The sequence below is a fragment of the Myiozetetes cayanensis genome, unplaced genomic scaffold, assembly GCF_022539395.1.
Source record: "Myiozetetes cayanensis isolate MyiCay16 unplaced genomic scaffold, myiCay2020 scf22, whole genome shotgun sequence".
NCBI classification, from domain to species: domain Eukaryota; kingdom Metazoa; phylum Chordata; class Aves; order Passeriformes; family Tyrannidae; genus Myiozetetes; species Myiozetetes cayanensis.
The window spans coordinates 527,954-550,640 of record NW_026087434.1 but is presented as its reverse complement, the minus strand read 5'-3'; the positions used below and the strand labels follow the sequence as shown (position 1 = coordinate 550,640).

General features: G+C 57.5%; 1 protein-coding gene across 9 annotated transcripts in view; it reads left to right on the top strand.

Moving 5' to 3' along the window:
• Window positions 1-22,687, top strand: part of RBFOX3 (RNA binding fox-1 homolog 3) — a 140,878-nt gene that overhangs the window by 88,282 nt on the left and 29,909 nt on the right. For all 9 annotated transcript variants that reach the window (XM_050319361.1, XM_050319360.1, XM_050319359.1 and 6 more), the window contains exon 3: window positions 21,770-21,814. The gene's annotated coding sequence lies outside the window, so the exon portion shown is untranslated. The remainder of the gene's footprint in view (window positions 1-21,769; window positions 21,815-22,687) is intronic.

Sequence of the window (22,687 nt, the reverse complement as noted above, 5' to 3'; positions counted from 1 at the left end):
TGTGCATTCCCAACAACAGGATGGCTTGGGCAGGGGGTCTGCAGGACAGCACAGGGCTGAGCCAGGGGGCAGCAGGGAAGGGAACAAAGGAGTGTGGGTGCCTGACAGGTGTGGTGGGAGTGCTGGGGTAAGGAGGGTCTGACGTGGCCAAGGCTTCTCATTTAGTGCTGCTCATTTGACTTGGGTGTTGTCATTTAACTGCTTTAACTCAATTGCATCAGTGCAGAGGCAGCTCTGTGTCCACTGCCTCCCTGGGGCTGTCCCCTTGCCCTACTAGCCCTGATCTCCCAGGGATAAAATCCCGACGTGCAGGGCTGCGGTGGTGGGAAAAGGGTCTTTGCTGACCGCTGGGTTTGGTGCAGCAGGAGAGCAGCTCTGCCACAGGATCAGCACCTCTGGCCAGGTAGGAACTCCCTCCTAACCAAGCACCACTGGCACTGGGATCCCTCCGAGCTCCAGTGTCCTTCCTGCCAGCTCCCCCCTGCTCCGATAAGGCAGAGGATTATCGGTGCTGCCGAGCTGAGGTGCCATAATCCATCCCCGCTTTCACTGGCGGAGGCGGTGGCTGGCTGGAAATCCCACAGTCAAGGTTGTGGATTTAGAGCTGTGGTGAGAGTTGGAGCTCAGTGGGATGTGACAGAGCTTTAAAACCTGTGAAAGAATGTCTGTGTGGCTCCTCGGGTGGGTGCAGAGAGGGGCCCTGTAGTGAGAAGGAGCTTTAGGAGGGCTCGCAGGGGGTCTGTGTGCTGCAGCCACAGCACTGTGTGACATTCTGCCCTGGCAGCGGGAGCCCAGCAGCGGTGCTGGTGTGGGCGAGGGCTCCAGGACTCATCAGTGCTGCACCTCACCAGGACTGGGCTCTGTCCAAGGCCATTCTGCCTTTGTAGTGCTGGTGGCAGGGCCGGGTCCCAGCTCTGCTTGGAGCCGTGGGCTGGTTCAATGTGGGGCACCCACTGAGCTGAGCCCTGACCTTTCCTTCCCTGCATTCCCACCAACCTTGCCGGGATCGTGCCAGGCTTGGCCCTGCCCTTGGCAGGGAAGGTTGCCAAGGTCGTGGTGTTCACCCATCCCACGGTGCCATGAGCTGCCTGCACACCCTGCCTGCGCCTCTCCCGGGCTCAGCACTGGGGGCGAGGCTGGGAGCTCTTGGCACCAGGGGATTTGGGCTGCACTGATCCAATGCTGCTTGGACTGGATGGAGCCATGTGGAGATTTTCTATTACAGCCTCACTGTTCCACTTGCCAGCCCGGGGAGCACAGCTCAGAGACATCAGACTTGGCCATGTTTTTAATCCCTGTGTTGATGGCCTGTTGGAGGTGCCTGGCACGAACTCTGAGCTGGCAGTGGCTCTTTGCTGGTTGCTCCTGGGCAGTGAAGGTCTCAGGCCCTGTGGGAGGGCTGTTAGAGATGGCCTTGCCTCGAGGAGATGGGCTGAGGATGAGGCACAGGGCTGGTGTAAATCAGGTTTCCCACTCTGGAGTGCGAGGTGACCAGTCTCGTGCACGGCCCCTCTCCTCACTGCTTGTTGCCATCCCTTTTGCCTTGGTTTGTCTCCGTCCCAACTCCTACATTGCCATCTGCCTGGCTCCCCTGACCTGCTGTACCTTCTGCTACATGTTGTCATATTTCCAGATGTTTTCCACGTTGACTGGCCCAGCTCCATGCAGTTCAGCATGCACTGAGCTCTTCTGACCAGAGTCATCTGTCTCTTCTGCTTGCCCTTCTTGGGAGAGGGAGCTTTCCTTTGGATTCCTCTACCCTGCGCTCCAAATGGCAGGGAAGACAGGGACCTGCTGGGGGCTACTTGGTGTCAGCTGTGGGAGGTGGCAGGGCTGACCCCTGCTCCAGCAGCTCCAGGGTGCTCAGGGCAGAGCAGGAGGTTGGGGAGGGTCCCTGGTCACTCCTTGGTGCCTTTCTGATGGGGCTGGGCACTTGGCCAGCTTGCTCTGCTGCAGCCTGAATAATCCTAGTCTGCTAGTGAGGCTGCAGGATGTTTCTGGCTGCAGACCGTGCACCCAGCCTGTCTCCCCAGGGCTGCACGAGGGAATTGGGTATTGATCTGCCTTGTCCCTCTCCCTCGGCTCCTCGGGGCTCTCTGCCAGCCCCTGTGCCGAGGTGGGCGATTGGGCAGCAGCAGCTGTGACAGCGCGACCCTCCTGCGCTGCCCGGCTGCCGCAGCTGACGAGTCTCGGGCTGCTCTAATTGCCTTTGAAAGTGTGAACCGAGAGCCAGAGGCACCACATGAGGGCCAGAACTCCCCGCTGCCTGCAGCAGTCAGGGAGCCTCTGCCCGCTGGAGATGTCGGGAGGATCAGAGCAATCCGCCTGCTCTGGGGGGACGTGCTGAGCCTGCGAGTGGGGTGGCCCCGAGGAGACCCGGGGCGCTGGGAATGCCAGAGGACTCGGGCACACGGGAGCACAGCGCTGTGTGCACCACACTTAAAACAGCACTGGCAGCTCATGCACAAACAGCACTTGGGTGTTTCTGGGAGGGACAGCAGCAAAAACCTGTGCTGCGTTTGCACGGACTTGCATCCCTGTCGCCATGAGTGGTGCTCTCCGTTCGGCAAGGGGCAGGTCGCGGAGCTGATGCCACATCTGGATGATGTACTGTGGCTTCATCTTTGCCCGGAGCTGGGGGTCCCACAGTGGGTGCTGTACCTGCTCATCCCCACAGCATCAGGGCAAGAGGATGAAGGGGAGCAGGGTGGGCCTCCCTCATCCCGGCACGGGCCGGGAGCAGGCTTGGAGCCCACAGGGCGGGTGCAGGAGCCCCGTGTGCTCGGCGCAGTGTTTACCGCTTCCATCTTGGCTTGTTGCCTTATTTGTTCTCCTCTAATTGAGCAAATGTGCTGTCGGCAGCACAGCTCGGCCAGCATCGACTTGATTAGGGGAAGGCATCGATACCGGGCTGCGTGGCAGGAGGCTCAGGCTGACACTGTCAGAATTCCCAAGCCTTAAAGTTGCACTTTATTCATGATGTTTTGATTTCTCTTGCTCTGGGGACTCAGACTTTGATAGATTATGATGCGGTACCAGAACAACCTGATCCACCGAAGCAGCTTCCTTCCAAAACAGGCATTTGCCACCAGAGCCCAGCATTTCCTTGATTTTTTTTTTTTTGGGGGGGGGGGGAGTGAAAAATAGCGGCATAAAGAAATTTTGAGTTTTGTGCAGCTCAGTTGTCCAGAATTAGCAACCAGAAAGTTGTTTTTCCTGCTGATGGGGGCTGTTAGAGGCAGTTCATGCAGAGCTGATTCTTGGGTGCATTTTGCTGCTGCAGCAGCACTGGCAGGAGCTGTTTGTCCTCCACAAGTTGGAGTTTCGGGCTGTCAGTTCCCAAATTCTTCTTTTCCAAGTGGGCACCCATTCCAGTGCTGTGTTGTGCCTCTTCATGCCCCCCTGCTCTCCCGGTTCTCCTCGTGCTTGGGAATTTTGCAGGTAGAAGTGCAGGTGTAGACCCCTCGCTGATCCCTGTCAGGGTACCAGAGAGCCACCGGTCCCTCTGAGTCTGGTTCCTGAGGATGCACTGCCCAACATGTCAGTGATACATGTCACAAGGTGTATTTTCTGTTACACATCCCTCGTGTGTGACTGTGAGGGGGTTGCTGGGTGCTCGCTGGCTCAGCACTAAATACAACTCATTTGTCTGTCCTTCCTGTGGGTGCCACAGGGGCTGCTGTCAGAGCTCCCCTGGAATTAGGTATGAATTAAATGTGCCAATAAAATGAAGTGTTATTGCAGCCATTTATTGAATTGGAGTCTCAAACAGCTTCACTTTGCCATGTGGGATGGCCAGGCCCTTTCTTGTTTCATGTGTCTTGTAGGTTCCTATTGACCTGTATTACTGAACACAAGGACGGTGTCCTGGCCTCTCCACATGGCTCAGCTTTGGGTAAAAATGTCTCAGGAGGGATGTCTGGGTGATGGACTACCCTGCTGCAGGGCTGGACCCTCTCTCACAGAGGGGCTCAGGGGGCTGGGCTGTGTCTCACTGCCTTGTCCAGGGACTTGGTTGGTGCTTTGTAGCTTCAGCCTTTTCCTGAACTCCACGGGGAAAGGGAGAAGTGCAGGAGAAGTGCTGGACACTGTGTGTGACTGCCAGGGTGGGCTGGGGCTCAGTGGGGGAGTAGGGACTGGGGACACCCCCAGCCCTGCTCTCTGGCTGCTTGCTGACCACAGGAGCTGTGGTACCTCCTGAGCATCAGGGCTGTAGAACTTTTTTTTTTTTAATGTGTCAAAACAGCATTTTTCCCCCATCGTGTTCTTGGAAGTGTTTGAACTGCTTTTGCTAAAACTTCCCTCAAAATTTCATCAGCCCGAGGCAGATGCTCGATATGGGAAACATCAGAGCGAAAAGCCATGTGCTGCACAGAGACAGAGGCTGTGGAAGTGGTGGGGAATTGACACCAGGGGTCCTGCATGTTGGACAGGGGTGCGTGGGCTTGGGAGTCTCTCTGAGCAGCCGATTCTGCCCTGTTGTGCAGGGCTTGGAGTTCTGGGTGGGGGCAGTGGAGGAGAAGCTGGTCTGGAGGAGGTGCCGTGGCCACCATCGTTGCTGGGCTCCAGGAGCTGGTGGATCCGGCACTGGGCCTGCAGCGCACGGCGGGCTGGGCAGCCACAGCCTTTACAGAGAGCTCGAGGAGTCTCTAAGGAGAGTCAGCACTGCTCGCATATTAAACCAGAAATTGCATTTACCAACAAAAAAGGGCACTTTTATAACAGTTTTATTGGAGTCTTAATGAACAAATAAAGAAGCAGAAAAATCTGCACATGCATTTGTGAGATATAAAACTGACTGAATCGAGATGAAGCAGCAAGAAGTCTTGGCTGCTCTCCTTTCTGCTGGATGGGAAAACAAAACTGCAAAGAAGGGAAAGGAGGGGGAGAGGAGAGTGAGAAAAGCGCTAGAGTGCATGATCCAGGAATGGGGAGGCCCCTGTAACTGGTTCCTGTGACCCCACTTAGAGGTAGGAGGCAGCTCGACAGAGCTGTCTGTCGTCCTCTCTGCACTGCGCTGCACATTGGAAAAGAAATTGGAAGCTGGACAAAAGTAGAAAAGCGTTGCTTTGGCCCCAGAATCAGTACAGACAGGGGGTGCTGCACCGGGGCCTCTGGGCATCAACCAGTGGTCTGCATTTGGGCACCAAGCACTGGCTTTGCGTCACATTGAGCCCCAGGATCCCACATGCACAGCTTGGGGTTGCTGAGGGGACAGGTGGGGTCTGGAAGGCCAATGGGATGTCCCCAAATATTATGGGCTAAGAAACACGTGTGTTAAGAGCGTCTTATCTGGCACTGAGGGCGATGAGGTGCATCAGTCAGTGTCGGAGGGGTGCGTTGACAGGGCAGTCAGCGCGTGGATGCGGCGTGTGCTGATGGTGGAGCACAGCGGTGCGGGAGAGCCACTGCCGGGACCGGCCGGGAGGTCAGAGCCGCAGGCAGTGCTGTGATGGATGGAGCCGCTGTGCTCGTCCCATCCCTGCTCCCGGGCTGTCCAGGGAGCAGAAAGCTGCGAAGCTTTGGAAACCACTCCACAGTCTTTCTGTGTCTCAGGGGCATCGTGTGCTGCCGGTCCCCTCTGCTCCCTGCTGAGATTCCTCTCTTCCTTGTCAGCACAAGAGGCTCCAGTGGGGCTCCTGCCAGACACTTCCCGGGATGATGTATGATGCTCCTTCGGCTCACTTGAAACTCTAGCTTCTCCTTCTCTTCAGTAGAATTTAACTTGTTTGCCTGGAATATTAATAATTAAACATCAAGGAATTGCATCCCAAGCAGCCTCCTCAGATGCATGTTTGTGATTGTTTTCAAGCGCCCAGCACTGAGTTGGGGCGACTCTTTGATGGGATTTTGCTGCTTTCAAACCGCTGACACCAGTAACCCCATAAATTAGCAGCTGATGGAGGGAAATCTCCTGGCTGTGGCTGTAGGTTTTTATGGTTTGATTTGTTAATAGGAGTTTTGGGTCATGGCCAGGAATTCCTTACCCGGCTCAGGGAAGGGTTTGCCCCATTGTGCGGCGACGCTGTGTGGGGCTGTGCTGGCGGGAGCTGGTTCTGGCCTCCGGGAGCAGCTGCTGTCAATGCTGGCAGCCTGCAGGGCTGTGGGTGCCCACCACCGTGTCTGTGGGTCCCTGCACTGCGGGGGTGGCACAGCACCAGGGATTGGGTACCAGGGGTTGGGCAATGGGACAAGGCTCCACCATAGCGTGGGTGGGAGGTCCCGCATGTAGGGGGATGCCCGGTGTGGCAGAGGCTGCAGCCTGTGGCTGGTGTTTGCTGTGAAGGGGTTTGTTTGTGATGATCTCTGCTGCAGAAGGGAATTCTGCCTCCCTTCGCTTCCTTCTCTTGCTGGTGTGAGAGGACAGCTTCTCGGGTGTCCTCATCCTGCTCCTTACCTGCAGAGCTGTCAGCACAGAGTGCACATCGTGGCGGGACCCAGCCCTGCTCCGTCCTGCCGGGACACGCACATCGAGAGCTCAAGGCATCGCCCGAGCATGGAGAGGTCGTGGTGGCTGGCGGGGAGGGGTTTACCTGCTCCACAGGTGCCTGTGGTGCCCTCTCACAGCAGGGGATCATTCCCATCCAGGGAATCATCTCAAATGGCAAACCCGTTTTTCTGAACACATGACTAAGGCAGGAGCCTTTCCCTGTGTGTCCTGCCTGGGCTCTGGCAGCACCAGGGACGTGGAGCTCCTGCCTGGTGGGTGCTGCTGTCTGGAGAGCCCTGGGAGGGCAGAGAGCCCCTGGAGGGAGGGAGGCCAAGGGAGATCCCTGCGGGGAGAGGGAATGTGTGCTTCCAAACTCCAGGATAGAGATACTGCTGCAGTAAAGGAGCTAACGGCGCTGTTTGATGTTTGTTTGCACTGAGCCTGGGCAGCACTGAGTGCTGGGTGCAGAGCTCAGGGGAGGAGGGTCCCCAAAGGAGAGAAGTCCTGTGTGCAGAGGTTCCATAGGGAAGGGATCTGGGGTCCAGATGGGGGACTGTCCCCATGGCAGGGGCAGTGCTAAGAGCCAAACTGGCTACTGCTTCAGCCTTGCCCAGCCTGTCGCGCTCTCCCACCTGGGGGACGGCTGCTGGAGGTGTCCTGGAGAGGCCTCGTGTTCTGGGGTCCTGCTCCCCTGCTGTCCCCAGGGCCAAGGGTCTGTACCTGATCATCCCACTTCCACCCCTTGCTGTGGAGCTGAAACCTCATTTATTCTGAAGGGAAAAGAATTCACATCTCACCGACCAACGGGAACCCAAATACAAATAAATTTCTCTCAAAGTGCAGTCGTTGGAGAAAACTAAAGGCCGTTAGTCAGGCTGACATCAGAGGAGCCGCATTCCCTCTGACAACCCGCACAGCCTTATGTTTTATTCACCAGGCCTGAAAAATACCTTCCCGAAGAGGGGGCCCATAAATAAACCAGCGTGATGAATATTACACGGGATAAAAACTGATAAACCCGGGCCCCAACCAGGAGCTGCACAACGAGGTTAGAAAAGTGCAGGGGTTCATTGCATCAGTTCTGGTGTGATGGGCTGGGAAGGGGAAGCACCTGTGGGGATGCTTCTGTGTCTTGGGAGAGAGGAGGGGAGGTGGGATGGGCTGAGCTGGCCCTGCTCCTGGCCACACATCCCATGGGAGAGGCAGTGCAGGCAGACTTGGAGCATCTCAGCTGGGGCTGTCTTGGCAGACCCTGCCTCGGGCAGAGGGAAGGGGTCAGGGGCTGCTAGAAACCCTGAGCCCTGCCTGGGCCACCTTCAGATCAGGAGCCTGGCTGCCGTGGTCTGTGCTTGGAGTGCATTTCCCGGCTGTGAGGTGGCCATGGGTATTTGGCATGTCCCCTGCAGGGTTCCTAGAGTCTCTGGCCCTGAAAGGCTCAGGTTATTTTGCAATTCCTCAGGTGCTGAGGCTCGGTGCTGAGCTGGGTGTTACTGCAGGCAAGTCCCTCATGTGCCCTGTGTTTCCTCACCATCACTTCTCTGGCTGTGGGTTGCCAGGAGTTCACCACTGGTGCCAGCGGCACAGTGACCAAGTTGTCCTCGTGACCATGGCCCGAGGGCCTGGAAAGCAGAGGTGGGCTGAGCCCTGCAGCCCTGGCCATGCTGGAGGCACTGGGGAAGTGCAGGCATGAAGAGAGGAACTGGGGGTGCCACTGGCATCACAGGGACATCTCCTGCTGTTGTGTTTCTCAGCACGAAACACCTCTTAAATATATTGGTTTTGAGAACAGGAGACAAATTATGAAGCTGTGATAGGAAAGTGTCTTCTCCTTTGAAAAGTTCCTCCACTCTTCCTTTGAAACCCTAGGCTGGACTCTGTGGGGAGCAGAGCAGCCCCCTGCCCCTATCCTCCCTGCTGCGTGGGAGGCAGGAACCTTGAAATACGAGCACTTAGCTTTTTATTACCCCATTTAATTGCTGCCTGACAGCCTAATCCAGCATTAAAAACACCAGAGCTCAGGGGAATTCACCATTGTTATTCAGTGTGTATCTCTCTGCTCTCCGTGCTCAGAGGTCCCATCTGCTGCCTCTTTCTACCCACTCGCTCCTGGGACACGCTGGCCAGTGCTTGGTCCTGCTGATAGTGACCTCTTCCCAGTGGAAGTGGTGGGTGCCAGGACGGGGGAACACAGTGGGAGCTGCTGTGCCATTCCTAGCTGCTGGCATGGGCCCCTGGGCAGCGAGGAGAGGGCTGGGGCTGTTGGAGTGAACCTGGGCGGATGCTGGGGAACAGTGTTGCTCATGAGCAGGGTAGCCAGGATGGAAATACCCACCTCTCTCCCTGGCTCCTGGTGGAGAGCTGCTCTGCAGATGTAGAAACCAGTTTGGGAAATCGCTTTTCTTGTTGGATACAGGAGCTGCAGCTCAGTGTGCCAGGCTAATGCCTAGGTGGACACTGGGTGTGGAGGGGGCACGTGCTTCTACGCTCAGGAATCATGGCTGCATCCTCCTTGCTAGGGCTGGGTCACCAAAGGGCTGCAGGACCTGACCATGTGCTCTGGGCCTCGTGGTCACCGGAACGGGAGTGGAGCATCCCTCCCTGTGTGGGACCTGCCTCCCCAGCTGCTCCCTGACAGCGCTGGAGGGGCCAGGCAAGATCAGTGTGCTCAGGCCCGGGTCCCTGATGCTGTGCTGTGCCAGCAGAGCCCCCCACCCTGCACTGCCTGGGGGTCCCTGGCTGCCTCCTTCCCGCTGCCAGCGCCGTATCAAGAAAACATAATTGATTTTCCTGCCTGCCAGCGCTTAACCCGGACTTCCCCGCGGCAGCGGCGGAGGGGCCGATCAGCGCAGCGCTGGAGAGGCCGGTGAGTTATAGTAATGGACACTCTGCGAGCTGTCTGTGCCGCCCGTAAATCCATCCCCTCCTGGAAGTGCAGATGGTCCATAATCGTCCATCATCCCGAGCGAGCGCGGCCGGGGTGGGTTTCTCCTCCGAGGCTGCTGTTTCTGCAAGCTCCGCGGAACTGCGGCGCGAGCTCCCTCCGTGATGGGGCGGGAGCAGCCCCCCCAGCACGGCTCAGGGGAACCAGCTAGTGAATATCCCGGGGGCTGGGGCGGGAGCAGGCTGAGGGGAACCAGCAGTGAATATCCCGGGAGCTGGGGCTGGAGCAGGCATAGAGGGGATGGCGGCAGGGCGGGAGAATGAGCCCTGCTTGCTCTCGTGCTGGCAAGTGCAGGATGACCCTGCTCTGCTCCCTGCATTGGTGCTGCATCAGTACAAATTCCAGCTGTGGTGCCTTCTGATTCTGCCTGGGAACAATGCTAGCCCTGGCTCCTGCCCTACTGCCCTCAACCCACTGGCTCAGGCTCTGTCCTGAGGCAGTGGTCTCTGCCTGGGGGTGGCAGGAATTGGCCCCTCCTGAGTCATGAACTGGCAGAGCCTGGTTAGTCTGATTTTGTTGCTCCAGCAGCCTGGCTGGTGCCTGCTCTGTTGGCAGGGTCATTGGCAGCATTTGGGACCTGCTGCAAGTGCCCACCTCAGAGCAGGGCCCCAACTGGCTTCCTGGGGTCTTGTCCTCCCCACGAGGCCAGGCTGCCTTGCTAGCCCCAAGGTCCCTGTCCCTAGTTCTGGGCCCCTTGCTGCCCCAGGCCCCACCTGTCCCTGTGATGCTGTCCTTGTCCCCATCCCTTCCAGTGTGCCATCCAAGCTCTGCCCCCTCCCCACAGGGGATTTGCATCGATGAATCAGTGTTGGTGGCTGCATCACAGGGAGCTGGTGATACCCAGCCCTGATGCTAAACGTCTAGATTTGATCGCAGCTCAGTTATGGTGATTTTATTTGGTATTTAACATCTGGAACGTGCGTGTCTGCACTGGGGGATGCAGGTAGCTATGGCTCGCTCGCAGTTCGCTGTGGTTACCTCTGCCCAGGACCTCACCCCTTGTGTGCTGGCTGTCACCAAGCTCTCTCCCAGGGGGAGATTCGTCCGGGCACCGGCAGTCCTGAGAGGGGACAGGAGAGCAGACCCGGGGCCAAGGACCCCAGCAGTCTGGCCCTTTGCTCCCCTCCTCATCTCCCTCCTCTTCCAAGGGATTTGGGAGGAGACACTGAGCTTTTTCCCCAAAGCCCATCCTACATGGATGCAGAGCTGAGAGCTGCCTTTTCAGTGCTGCTGGCAGCTGAGCACGAGCAGCAGCCCCCACCTTGCCGAGTGCCCATATTGACCAGAATCCCCCAGCACGGCCTTTAAACGCCTCCATTAACATTTTTGCATCTTGCTTGTTACACCGGGGCCTCCGAGGCCAGTGCATGGCAGGCGGCTGCCAGGAGCACCGGGCACGCTGTAATTGGGTTGGAGCTCTCGGCGTGGAAGGGTCTCTTTCCTTGAGTCCTGACCTGGAATTTGATCGTGCAGCTTTTATTAGATTATGAGACTGGAAGTGTAACTGTGTGGGATCAAAGAGAAGCTGATGCAGCAGTGAGCTGGGACCTGCAGGGCTGAGGGGAGCCACCCCAGGAGATGAAAATAGCCCAGCAGGCTGCTGAGGGGCTCCAGCTCCTAATGGCAGAGCCATTCTCATGCACCTACAACAGCCCTTGTGCCTTGGCAGCTGCTAGAGGACAACAGGCTTCTCTTCTGAGCTGCCACCAGCCCCTGGGGCCATCCTGCCCTGTACCACTGGCCAGGACCTTGGTACCAGGACTTGGACCTGCTGGAGCTTGGTCAGCCAAGAGGGAAGGTCCCACTGGCTGCACCATACCCAAGGACACAGCCTGTCCCAACACATCCCAGGGGACTGCAGGTGGTGCTGGACAGCCTGTCGCAGCATGTCCTGGGGGCTGTCTGGGGGATCTCAGCAGGGCTGCTGCTGGCAACATCACTGGGTGCCACAGCAGCCCCACTCACACTGGTGCTGGGGTTGCCAAGGGCATTGCTGGGACTGGGCAAGATGGGCAGGGAGAGCAATTGCAGCGGTGATTAATGGTGTGCTGGTGGAGCTGACAGCTCGTAGTGCCCGTGGTGGCAGGGAGCAGCTGGATCCTCTGCTCTCAACAAGTTGCTCCAGGCCCTTTAGGCTGCAGGGCCGTGCCTCGCCAAGGGCTCTCGGTGCCAGCCAGGCTGTGGGAGCTGTGCTGACAGCCCATGCCCTGGCAGTTCTCCCCACTCCGGCCTCTCCTGCAACAGGCAGGGCTTGCGGCCGGTTCGGAGGTTCTGGCGGCCTCGCTGGGTTTATTAAGCTAATAAAGCAACATTAAGTATCCGCACAGCCGAGCCCCCCGAGGTCTCTTTATGTGCAGAGATGAGCTGGGGGATCCTGGAGCCTCCGTGCTGATGATTGCTGTGTCGCTAATGGATGGAGAGGAGCAGGTAGCCCTGCGCCAGGCTGCTGCGGCACTGGGCAGGCCGGCGCACCGCCGCCTCCCTGCCGTGCCCACCCTGCCGTTTGGGCATCTGCAAAGCCCCTCAGTGCTGCTCTGCACGCTCTTGGGGGCTGCTGGCCCTCAAGGTGCTGTGTAGCCGAAATACCGGTGGCGTCTCCCTCCCCCATTCCTGGTGCCTGTGGCTGTCCAGTGCTGGAGCCAGGCTGGCTGAGCATCGTCTCACCCTGCGCCTGGCATTCTGCTCTGTTCCCAGCACTGGGGAGCTGCTGCTTCGTAAAACCAAGCAGGGTCTCCCCTTGCCAAAAGCTGGTGGAGAAACACCTGATCACGAGCACCTCGTGCTCCCAGAGGGTTTGTGAGGGGCCTGGAGCGCTCTGGGAGCAGCCCAGGATTCCGGTGGCACGGCCCGCAGCCCGCCCGGTGCTGCAGTGCGTCCGTGTGGGTGCCGGTGGCAGGCAGTGCTCCAGCAGCATGCAAAGCAGGCCCTGTGTAATAGATAATAATTAATAGACTGCTCCAGCGGCGAGCTAGGTAAGTAGATAAATAATTTTAATTATCCTTGGGGAGGCTGTAAAATTCGCACACAGCCCTTTATTAAACTCTCTGTTTACAACAGTCATTTATATTGTGTGTCATTTTGCATAAAACCCCCTCGGGGCTGAATAACACCGTGTAACACCGGCCCCGGCACTGCCAGCACGGCTGCTCCTCAGGAGCCGTGGGTGGGAGCACAGTGGGCAGGGACCTGGGGACATGGGCACCCCAGCCAAGGGCATCTCTGGGTGTCCCAGGACCCCTTCATGTGCTCACCTGAAGCTGAGGAGCCAGGTGTGGTGGCTCCAGCCCTGCTGAGCTCTGTTCCCCATGGGGTCCCTGAGGGGTCCCCCCAGACCCCAGCTCCTTCCCAGCAGAGTTGATGGTTTTGTGCTGATGGCAGGGTATTTTTTCCCCTTTTTTTGCGCATGTCTCTCAAAAGAACCGTAAATTCTGAGCTGTGAAATCCCGCTGCGTCAGCAGTCTGCAAAATGAAGTGATATTAAACGTGACAAAAGTCTCTCTAATTCACCCTGGCCAGTTCCTGCTTCCCTCCCCGAAGCCGTAATTGAGAGGTGGAAGAATGGAGATTGCCGTTGTCCCTGCCTGGAATCCACTGAGCCACCCAGGCCTGCAAATCTCATTAATTAAGGATTATTTACAAATAACTGCTCTGCTGTGCCATACAACTGCCCTGTCCGTGCATGTGTGCTCCTGCCCATCACAGGTGGTGCCATCTCAGAGGTGTCTGTGCTCACTGTGCTCCAGGGACAGGGAGGGAGCTCTGCAGAAGGTCATCAAATAACCGCAGAGTTTAATATCCCTGTGATGGGGCTAACATTTGTATCGTTAATTTTAAAATACTTTATTTCTTCTCTATTAAGTCAGACTTGTTTCCTACAGGCTGAATAACTCTCCCTCCCTAACTGCAGACTCGTGTTTGATCGTTTTCTTCTCTCTTGGGTTTTTGTTCCCATCCTGGGAAGGTCAGTAATGACAGCAGGACAGAGTGCTGTGCTGTTGTTACCTGTCCAGGTGATCCCGGGGCATCCCTGCAGACTGGCAGCTCTCACCTTCTCTCCTCTTGAGGACACAGAGACGTGTCCCTGTGCCTCTTTGGAGACCAGCCCCATGCTGACCATGGGCAGGGTAGAGGGGGTGGTTTGAGAACCCGGTGCTGGGGTGGTTTGGGGACCCGGAGAAGGGAACAATGCTTCCCTGCCACGCCAGGCCAGGGTTATCAGTTAATTTTAGCAATCAATGCTATTGATGCTGTGTTAGCTGAGGAAGCCACTGGAGGGCTGTTCTTCCAACTCATTACATTTAGAGCTGAACTATCTCCTTTTTATATAAATCCTGACAAATAAAGATAAAATAGCCCATTTTCCATGGAGCTGCAGCCCAGAGTCAGGGCTGGCAGTGTTCGGGGCCCCCATGTCTCAGGATGAACAGGGCCTGGAGCAGACGTGCCAGAGGCTGTCACCTCTGGGTCCTGAGCGTCCCCTCTGCTGCATCTCTCAGTGGGATGGGAAACCTCCTGAGGGTCCCTCTATGTTTCCCAGCTGGAGGGTGTGGGACACCGTTTGGGGACAGACCCTGAGTATGACCATCCTGATGGCATCAGCAGGGTGGCCCTGGGTGGGCCAACAGGAGCAGGAGCACCCCAGGGCATCTGGGGAGCAGGACATGCTCCCAGCCCAGACACAGAGCTGATGGCACCAGCCCGGTGGCTGCAGCTGGGCTCAGCAGAGAGGGGGATCTTTCCATTTACTTTTGTAGTTTTTCATTTCAAGATGAAATTAAGCTACAGAAAGAAAACCCAGACCTTTCTTTACAGCACTGCATAGGCACATCCCTCGAGGGGAAGACACACAGAGGTTTTCCTGCACTTAGCTTGTCCTCGTGTCTCCGCGTGGTGCTTTCAGAACGCTCGCCCCTGGCCAATTCCCCACGCGCTGGCTTTGGTGCTTTGGGGTTTGTTTCTTTTTGTGCTATTGTTTCCAATCAATTTCGTACTAGGTTTCTGGTCAGGATAAAAGCTTTCCCTGCCCTCTGCTTGCTTGGACATGTTTTGTGTCCCTGTGTCCCTGCTGATGCAGCCTGGGAGCAGCGAGGGTGAGTGGGGACCCCATGTGGGCAGCCTGTCACCCATGGATCACCTACCTCTGCTCCAAGGGCTCACCCTGTGCACGCGTGTCCAGAGCCAAAGACACCCCAGTGTCCATGGATCTTCTCCCACAGTCTGGTCTCCCTCGGCTGCTTGACGTTCCTGCAGGTTTCTCCAGCCGCTCTAGTCCGCCTGTCCCCACCGGTTTCATCTCAGCCATTTCTCTGGCTCCACATCCCAGTGCCATCCCAGAGCGGATCTGTCTCCTTGTGCCATGTCCCACCAGGTTCTCACTGAGAGGTTGAGCTGCAGGTTAATTTACGGTGTGTGGGGAGCGCGGAGGGGAAAAGCGCCTGCCCGCTAAATAAGTCATGAAGCCAGATCCCAATAGCACAATTAGAACCCTCCGTTAATGATTATTTATGGGGCTGGGAATGCTTATTTAACCTGACTATATTAAATATTAAACCAAATTATAATATTTATACCAGTATTTACAACAAAAGGGGGCGGGGGGTGGCTGGGGCAGTGGTGGGCAGGCGAGGTGAGGGGCGTACAGTGCTGGAGGGACTGTGGGCAGCACACGGGGGTCATGGGGACCAGAGGAGCAGTCTAAGCTCTGTCTCCCACCCCAGCCCAACCATGGCTTGCAAACAGGCAGGGACATGGGCTGCTATTCACCAAGTCCCAGTGGAGTGCAATACCCCAGAGAACTGATTTCACTTCCAACTGGAAAATCTGTTGGCGAAGGGAACAGCGTTCCCAGCCTGTCAAGAGCTGAGCACACACACACCTTTGCATGGCACACTGCAGGACTGCTTTGCCAGAGGGTCCTGCTGTGTCCACACTGCCTTGGGGGACTGTTTGCTCTCCAAACCAGAGTGGGAAGGAATCACCTGGTGCTTTTGGGGGTGCAGTGTGTGGCTGCCCCATGCCCTGCAGGGAGGATGAGCTGTGCTGGCCGAAGTTCTGTCCCATGCTCTGCCATCAAACCGTGCCAGCAGTCTTGGTAGCAGGGACTCGAGAGCCCTATAGCCCCTTGCCAGGGTTGGTCTGTCCCCTCCAGCCCCTGGGATGAGCAGGGTGGCAGGCAGCATGAGGCAGCAGGTCCCCATGGACTGGGGAGGCCTGGCAGATGGCTGTGCCTACCAGAGAGCTCCCTGGGGCACCTGAGGGGTCCCAACACCAGCCCACAGCACTGTCTGCCATGCAGAGTGCCTGTCTGGGGTGTGGAACCATATGGAATACTCTTCTCTGGAGCAGACAGGAATGGACTGTGAAATCCTTGGCTCCAGAGCAGCGTCTGCTCCCTGTGCTGAGAACAGCAGGTCATGAAGGGACAAGGGCACAGTGCTTTGGGAGGAGAGAGACACATCCTGGGGGGCTTCCAGATGCTGAAGGCAGCTGGGAGGAGAACAGTAGCTGAGCTGTGGCAGAGGTTTGGTGCCTTTGTGACCCCTAATGATATTTTCAGGTGTGCAGCCTAAGGATGGGGCTAATCAAACCTCCAGCATGAGCTGTTGGTTTGGGGTTAGAGGGATGTGCTGCACCCAGAGCAGTGCTTTGCTGCTTTTGTCTTCCTTGGAGATGGAGATGACAGCTGAGCTCAGTGGCCATGGGGTCAGTGCTCGGGGCTCCCACTGTCCCCGCTTGGAGCTCCCAGCTGCTTGTGCCCTTAGGCTGCCACATGCTGGAATGCAGCTCCTTATGGCAGAGCTGTGGCTCTGGTGCCAGTGGCCCTCACAGCTGCAGATCAGTGCAGATGCCTCCGTGCTCCTGAGCTGCTGTGATTGTTGGTTCCGCAGCCCATTGCAGATAAAATGATGATTAAAGGGTCCTACCCTATAAGCAGACAACCATGTTGACCTTATTTAGGCTCCTAATCAATTTGCCCCCGGTGTGATTAATTGAGATGCTTGCCATTGATTTTCTGTGAGACAGGAGTGGCTGAGGTGGGATTCACCGGGATGCCTGCAGGGAGATTGCGGCGGCAGCGCGAGGCTGAGCCGCGGAGTCCTCAGCCAGGCAGGGTTATCCACGCTCTCCTCGGCCGTGGCTCCCAGGGCAGCCTCCTTGCTGCTGCCCAAGGGAGGTGTAAGGGCTGGTCACGTAGCTCCACATGGAATTTGAGCACCCTCCCAAATGGTGTTGTGGATACAGAACCTGGGAAGGATGATGTGCTCTTCTGAGTGAGCCAGCAGCACGGGGAAGAGCCCCTGCAGCCACTGTCACTGTCAGCCCCTCTGCAAGGGGCAGTGTGACCCCTCCCTGAGGTGTGGCCCCCTCCTCGAGCATCTCCAATGGAGGTGCTGCGGGATCACCAATCACCAGGACCCCTGTGTGAGCAGCCAGAGTGGGAAAGGCCCTGCCCGGAGCCGCACGGTGGGAGTGACGTACCTACAGCATAGATGATTGGAAAGGATTTTCTAGCTAAATTGCTGAGCAGATGGATTTACCCTGGACTGGTCCTTGTGGACTCTGGAACATTTTCTCTTCTGTCACGGTTCCTTTTTATGACCTGCCATTTGCTCCAGCAAGCGAGAAGTGAGCCCTTGGCGCCCAGCTCCCGCTCCAGCTGCCGTTCAGGAATGTGGCAGCATCGCTGCCGGGAGCCGCTGCTCCTCTTCGGGAAAGTGCCAGGGCCTGGCAGGACACCCCTGCTCCCTCCGGCTCCCTGGGCACACAGGGGCCAGCAGGGGCCAGAGCGGTGGGAAGGGGCAGCGCGGCTGAGGCAGAGGAGGTGGCAGCTGCCCATGGTGCAGGATGCTGTGCCAGCCATGCAGCCAGGAGTTTGTAACGAGCCTGAGTCGTTGCAGTGACCACCTGCACAGCCAGGGGGGGAATCCAGCTGGGAATCTGTGGCACAGGGGAAGAGTGAAGACCCATCCCAGCTTGGTACACCCCCTCTGTGGTGGCAGCAAATGCAGAGGGAGGGTGGTGACCCTGGGGAGAGGGCTGGCTGTTCTCCTCACTCTACCATCAGTTCTTCCATGCAGTGATTCTGCCATCAGCACTTCCACATGGTGATTCCACCAGTTCCTTCAGCTTCCAGTGTCCCAGCTGAGGACTGGTGTTTCTCTTTCTTAGAAGGGGAAGAACAACACCATCTCCCATCCAAAGCCCTTCCCCTTCCTCCAGCAGCACTCCTGCCATTTACATTAAAGGCTATAACGGGTTGGAGTAAATGGAGCAGGTTTGCAATTAGTTTTCCAAGTACTTATCTCATTAAAGTAAATGAATTATTGATTTAGTGACACTCATGCTTTTAGTGAGCGGCACAGTGCCATCCCTGCTCGGCTCCTCGCGGTGGGGCCTCACACTCCTGCTCCTGTGTGCACACGTGTGCGGGCACGTGGGAGCAACTGCCCACTCTGCCTCCTCCTTGGCTTCAGAGCCAACGCAGGGCGTGAGAGTCGTGTCTGTGGTAGCAGGGACGTGGCTTTGTGAGGGGCACCATGGTGGTGTGGATGGCTACTGGGAGCAAAGCCCCCAGGGAGGAATGGGCTGGGGACCCACTGACTGCAGGCTGTGCTCAGTTCACAGTCTGGACCCCAGTGCCCTGCAGTGCTGCTGTGGGCACGGCAACTGCGCCGGGACACCTCCTGCCAACCTGTGCGTGCTGTGCAGAGGGTGGTAAGGGAGGCAGGGGGGAAGGCAGCTCACTCATGCCACAGGCGCTCAGCTTGCTCGTGTCCATCAGCGTGGCACAGGGCTGGCATGGGGCTGCCAGGCAGTATGAGGGGGCTGGGGCTGCCTGTGGCTTCTCCAGTCATCCTGGAACTCATCAGGGCAGGGAGCGGGGTGTGTGGGGTGTGCTTGGGGCTGGCACTGCCCAGCATAGCACGGCTGCAGGAGGGTGAAGCACTGACAGGCTGTTCTGGAGCCAAATGCTCATGGCCGAACCTGCCACCCCCAGCCAACTGCTGATTCAGTGTTTCTGTGCTTCTCCATACAGAGATTTAATCTCTCCTGTAAGATAAAATAGTCCATTAATGGGAAGCTGCCTGCTCAGAGCCGCCTCTCACTATGGTCCAGGCAGGAAGGGCTGCACCTTCGTGCTGAGGCTGTTGCTGCTGGGAGCACCGAGAGCAGCCTGGGCGATGCCCAGCCCCACACGGGGCCAGCTGGGCACACTCCCCTGTCACTCCTGTGCCCCTGTGTCTGAGATGGGGTGGGATGGGAGGCTGTGGGAGGGATGCCAGTGGGATGAGCCAGGAATGCCAGACTCCTCTGGCAGTGCTTGCCATGCCAGCTGGTGCCATGCAGCTCTGACAGTGGGTTCCATGGTCGGTATGGGCATTGGAAGCAGTTTGATCTCCTCACTGGGAAGGAGAAGGTGGTGATGCCTCAGGAGCCCCTGTCACCAGGTGGGCTAAAATGCTGGGTTCTGGCAGAAGTTGCAGGAAGGATTTTGGTTGGGAGGTTCACAGCTGTCACTCAGGTGGGGTTTGCTGACTGGTGATGTTGGCATGGGCTGTGCTGAGTGTCGCAGTGCTGTGCCCTCACCTCCGTCCCCAAGGGACCCATGGCTGGAGCTGGTGCTCAGCCCTGTGCTGGGACCCTGCCTGTCCCCACAGCTGGATTTGGGAGGGGTTTCCAAAGTGGAGGCAGTGCCGTGTTTTATCCCTGTCCCCAAGATGGGACCGCTCTTTCCAGACTGGAGCCAGTGGTTCAAGGATTCTCCTGAGCAGTCCTACAGCTGTCCTGGTGATGGCCCCTCACCAGCCCTGCTGTGAGAGCCTTGCTCCTCTGGGCGAGGCCTGATCATCTCCTCCAGTCTCAGCTGGCAGCGTGGCATGGCCCAGGCTCAACCATGGGCAGAGCAGGATGGAGTGGAAGCACATCCCAAGAGCTGTGGTGCAGGAGCCAGCCCCCACCCCAGCCCCTGTCCCTCCTGTCCCCACCTCCAGTGCTGCTGGGAACGGGGCATTTTATCTTTCTTAGTTCAAAAAAAAAAAAAAAATCTTTCTCATTTAATTAAAAGTGTTGACATTGTGCCTGGCCATCCCACCCGCCGGAGAACGTGGTTATAAATTAAACATTAAACCTTTAATGGCCCATAAAGAAATATTCACTGCTGTTCTGTATATGGGGATATAAATAGAGAGGGCTGCGGGGGGAGGGGCGGGACATTATTTTTCCTCAGCCAGATAATCTTTGCTAATGAATTTAATTAAAATCAAAATTAATTTAGGATTTTTGGTGGAGGAAAGGGGGGTCAAAATGTACTTTGAGAAACTACCAAGAAGTTTCCCAGCGGATCGAAACCAGGTCTGCCTCAGGGTTTGCCCCACCGATGCAGCGTGGGATGGGGGATGTTGGGGTGCAGCATCCATGGGGTCCATGCAGCTGGATGACACGAGTTGTGTTTCCTTTGCAGCCCCCCCGATTTGGATCCAGATGGTTTTAGCTGAGTTGGGATCACCTGTTCTGGCAGCAGGTCCCTGTGAGGCTTCACAAGGCTCCAGCTGGAGGCAGTCAGCCCAGAGCTGTGCCAGGAAAGCAGGGACTGAGGCAAGATCACCTCAGTAACTCCCAGAGCTGCTCCTGCCCACCTCCCATCAGTGCTCTGCCAGGGGTTTCCCTCTCCCACTTTGGTGCATGTGGACAGGGAGGCTCTGGCTGGCATCCCGCTCCCTGCAGTGCCGGGACCACCAGAGATTCCTGCCTGGGCAGGTGCTGGGCTCGGCAATTCCCTGAGTGTGTCAGCAAGCGCAGCACATCCCAACTGTGGCGCATCCCGGCTGCCAGGCCCCGAGCTGCCACAGGGAGCTTCTCAGAAGGCGCCTTCCTTGGGAAATGTGTTTGGGAAATGCGGCGTTACCCATCGCTGAGCCTCCCCCAGGAGCTCACAGTGTCAATTATTCATTGCAGAAGAGGCAGGCTGTGCTCCCAGCACTCCCAGCCCTGCTGCTGGAGCTCTGTGCCCGCTGTGCCGTCTCGCGATCCCAGCCGGGATCCTGGTGGGTGCTGCCTTGGCGAAGCCACGGAAAAGCTCAGGAGTGGTGACTGCAAGGCAGGCAGCTCTGCTGAGCCCACGACTGCAGGGGTGTCCCCAAACAGCTTTTCTAGGACACCCATTTCCCACAACTGGATCTGCCCGGGGCTGGGGAGGGGAGACTCCCAGCCTGGTGAACAAAACGTGCTGGGCAAGAGCGTTTGGGAGGGATTTTATCATAAGAGTGCTAATGGAAGTCAGCACCAGCCTAATGAGCTGTGCTCCTCCATGAATCTGATTCATTGAGGCAGGAATTACCATAATTGATTATCCTGCTGCGCGGTTGAGAGCCGTGTTTGCTAACACAAGTGCCTGGGAGCGGGCTCTGCGCTCCCTGAGCTGCCACCACGTGTGGCTGGGCCTCCAGACCCTCCGTGGGCCGTGCACTCACCACGATGGGCCGTGAGTTGGGAGCAGCATCCGGGCACGGTGTCCCTGCACCCACAGTCAGCACTCAGGGCTACCTCAGCTCAGGGTGCTCCTCCTGGTGTGGGGGTCCCAGTGCCACGGCTCTGTCAGCTGGGGAGGGAGCTGTTGGGCAGGTGGGACGCAGCACTTCCAGGTCACCAAAGCAGTGGGTATGGACACACGCGGTCCTCGCTCGCTCCTTAACCACTCCTGGGATGTATCAGCCCTTCTCATTATTTCTGAGGGTCTGACATGATTGATGAATGTTTGTATTGGCCATGCTGCAAAAGCTAATTAGTTGAAGTGCAGCTTTCAGGAAGTTTTCTTTGAAATTTGGCTTTATTTTCCAAGAAGTGCCCGGAGCCAGGATGGCAGCAGAGCCGTGTGCTGCAGGGATCGCTCCTCTCAGGAGCGTGTCACTGTGCTGGGGTGGACAGAGGGTTTGGGATACACCACACCAGCTGTGCAGCCAGTGCTTCAACGATGGCTACGTCCTGTCCCACGTCGTGGGTGTGCGTGGGACCGGCTGTGCCTTGTCTCACTCTGTGTATGTGTGTGGGTCTGTGGCTGTGCTTGCAGGGTCCAGGGGGCCAAGAAAGGGGCCCGTGGTCTGTGGGAGCTGGGTTGGGTTTGAGGTGCACTGGTGGAGCTGGAGGCGGGCATTCTGCTCCCGTCACCCCAGACAGGGAGCTGTTGGGCACTGGGTGCTGTTCATCTGCCTTGGGCCGAGCCCCCAGCCTGGCCACTGGCTCCTGACCAGCACAGGTTTCCTAACGCCTGGGAGATAACACTCACACCCATACTCATATCCCAACACTGTGCAGTCGATGAGCAGACAGCATTGACTGTAACAGGTTAGTGATGATGATCATTGATTTTAATTCTTCCTCTTCTTTCCCGTCTTTTCTAGAGAGCCCAGCGCGAGCACCGTGGGAGGAACTGGGCTGAATAAAAGGTACGGAGTGTTTGGATCCAAGGGGCTGTACTGGGCTCTGCCTTGGCTGCTCCAGGGGTCCCTCCTGCATGCTCAACCCTGCATGTGAGGGGCCGGTGATGGGTGCTTGGCACGAGGCCAGCTGGGACAGGGCAGCACCTCAGCCCTCGGAACAGTGGTCGGGGCAGGTGGGCTCAGAGCCTTCCGTGGGGAGGGATGGGAGGAAATCTGCCTGCTCCCCTCTGCCAGCGGCCCTGGTACCCCACCCCCTGGGTGTTGAGCCCCCACGCAGGAGTGACACAATGACATAAGTCCTGCGTGAGGAGAGCTGAGGCTGCCGTGTCTGTGAGTGTCCGTGTGCGCTGACTTGCTGTCTGTCTGTCCATCCATGCTCTGTGCAGCTCCTGGGAGCTATCCCTGGGGAAGCCTCTTGAGGGGACCCTGCCCTTACTGGGGGGGCAGCAGCCCCCAGCCCTGTACTGGCCCTGACCTGGCGGTTGCCCACCACAGAGGGGACACCACATCCCCCACGGTCCATCCTGCTGAGGGTAGCACAACCTGTGCTCCACTGTCGAAGCTGGTGAAGCAGAGGAGCAAAAAAAGGCGAGGGGCTGGGGAGGAGGAGGTTGGTGCATCCATTGTTCTGGGCTCTGGCATGGGCTGGGGGTGCCAGTGGGACCAGGGGGTGGTGAGGGCCAAGGCAGTGGTTCTGGGCACTGAGAGCTGCCACCATGCAAACCCATGGTGGAAAGAGGTGTCAGGACAGGTAGCGCTCCCATCCCTGTCACCTGCAGGATGAGGGTGGAGGTGATCTGCTGAAAGGGGATTGTGGTGTGGAAGGGTCCTGAGGTGCTGTGGGAAGCGTGGAAAAAGAGCTGCTCAAAGGAGCAGGAA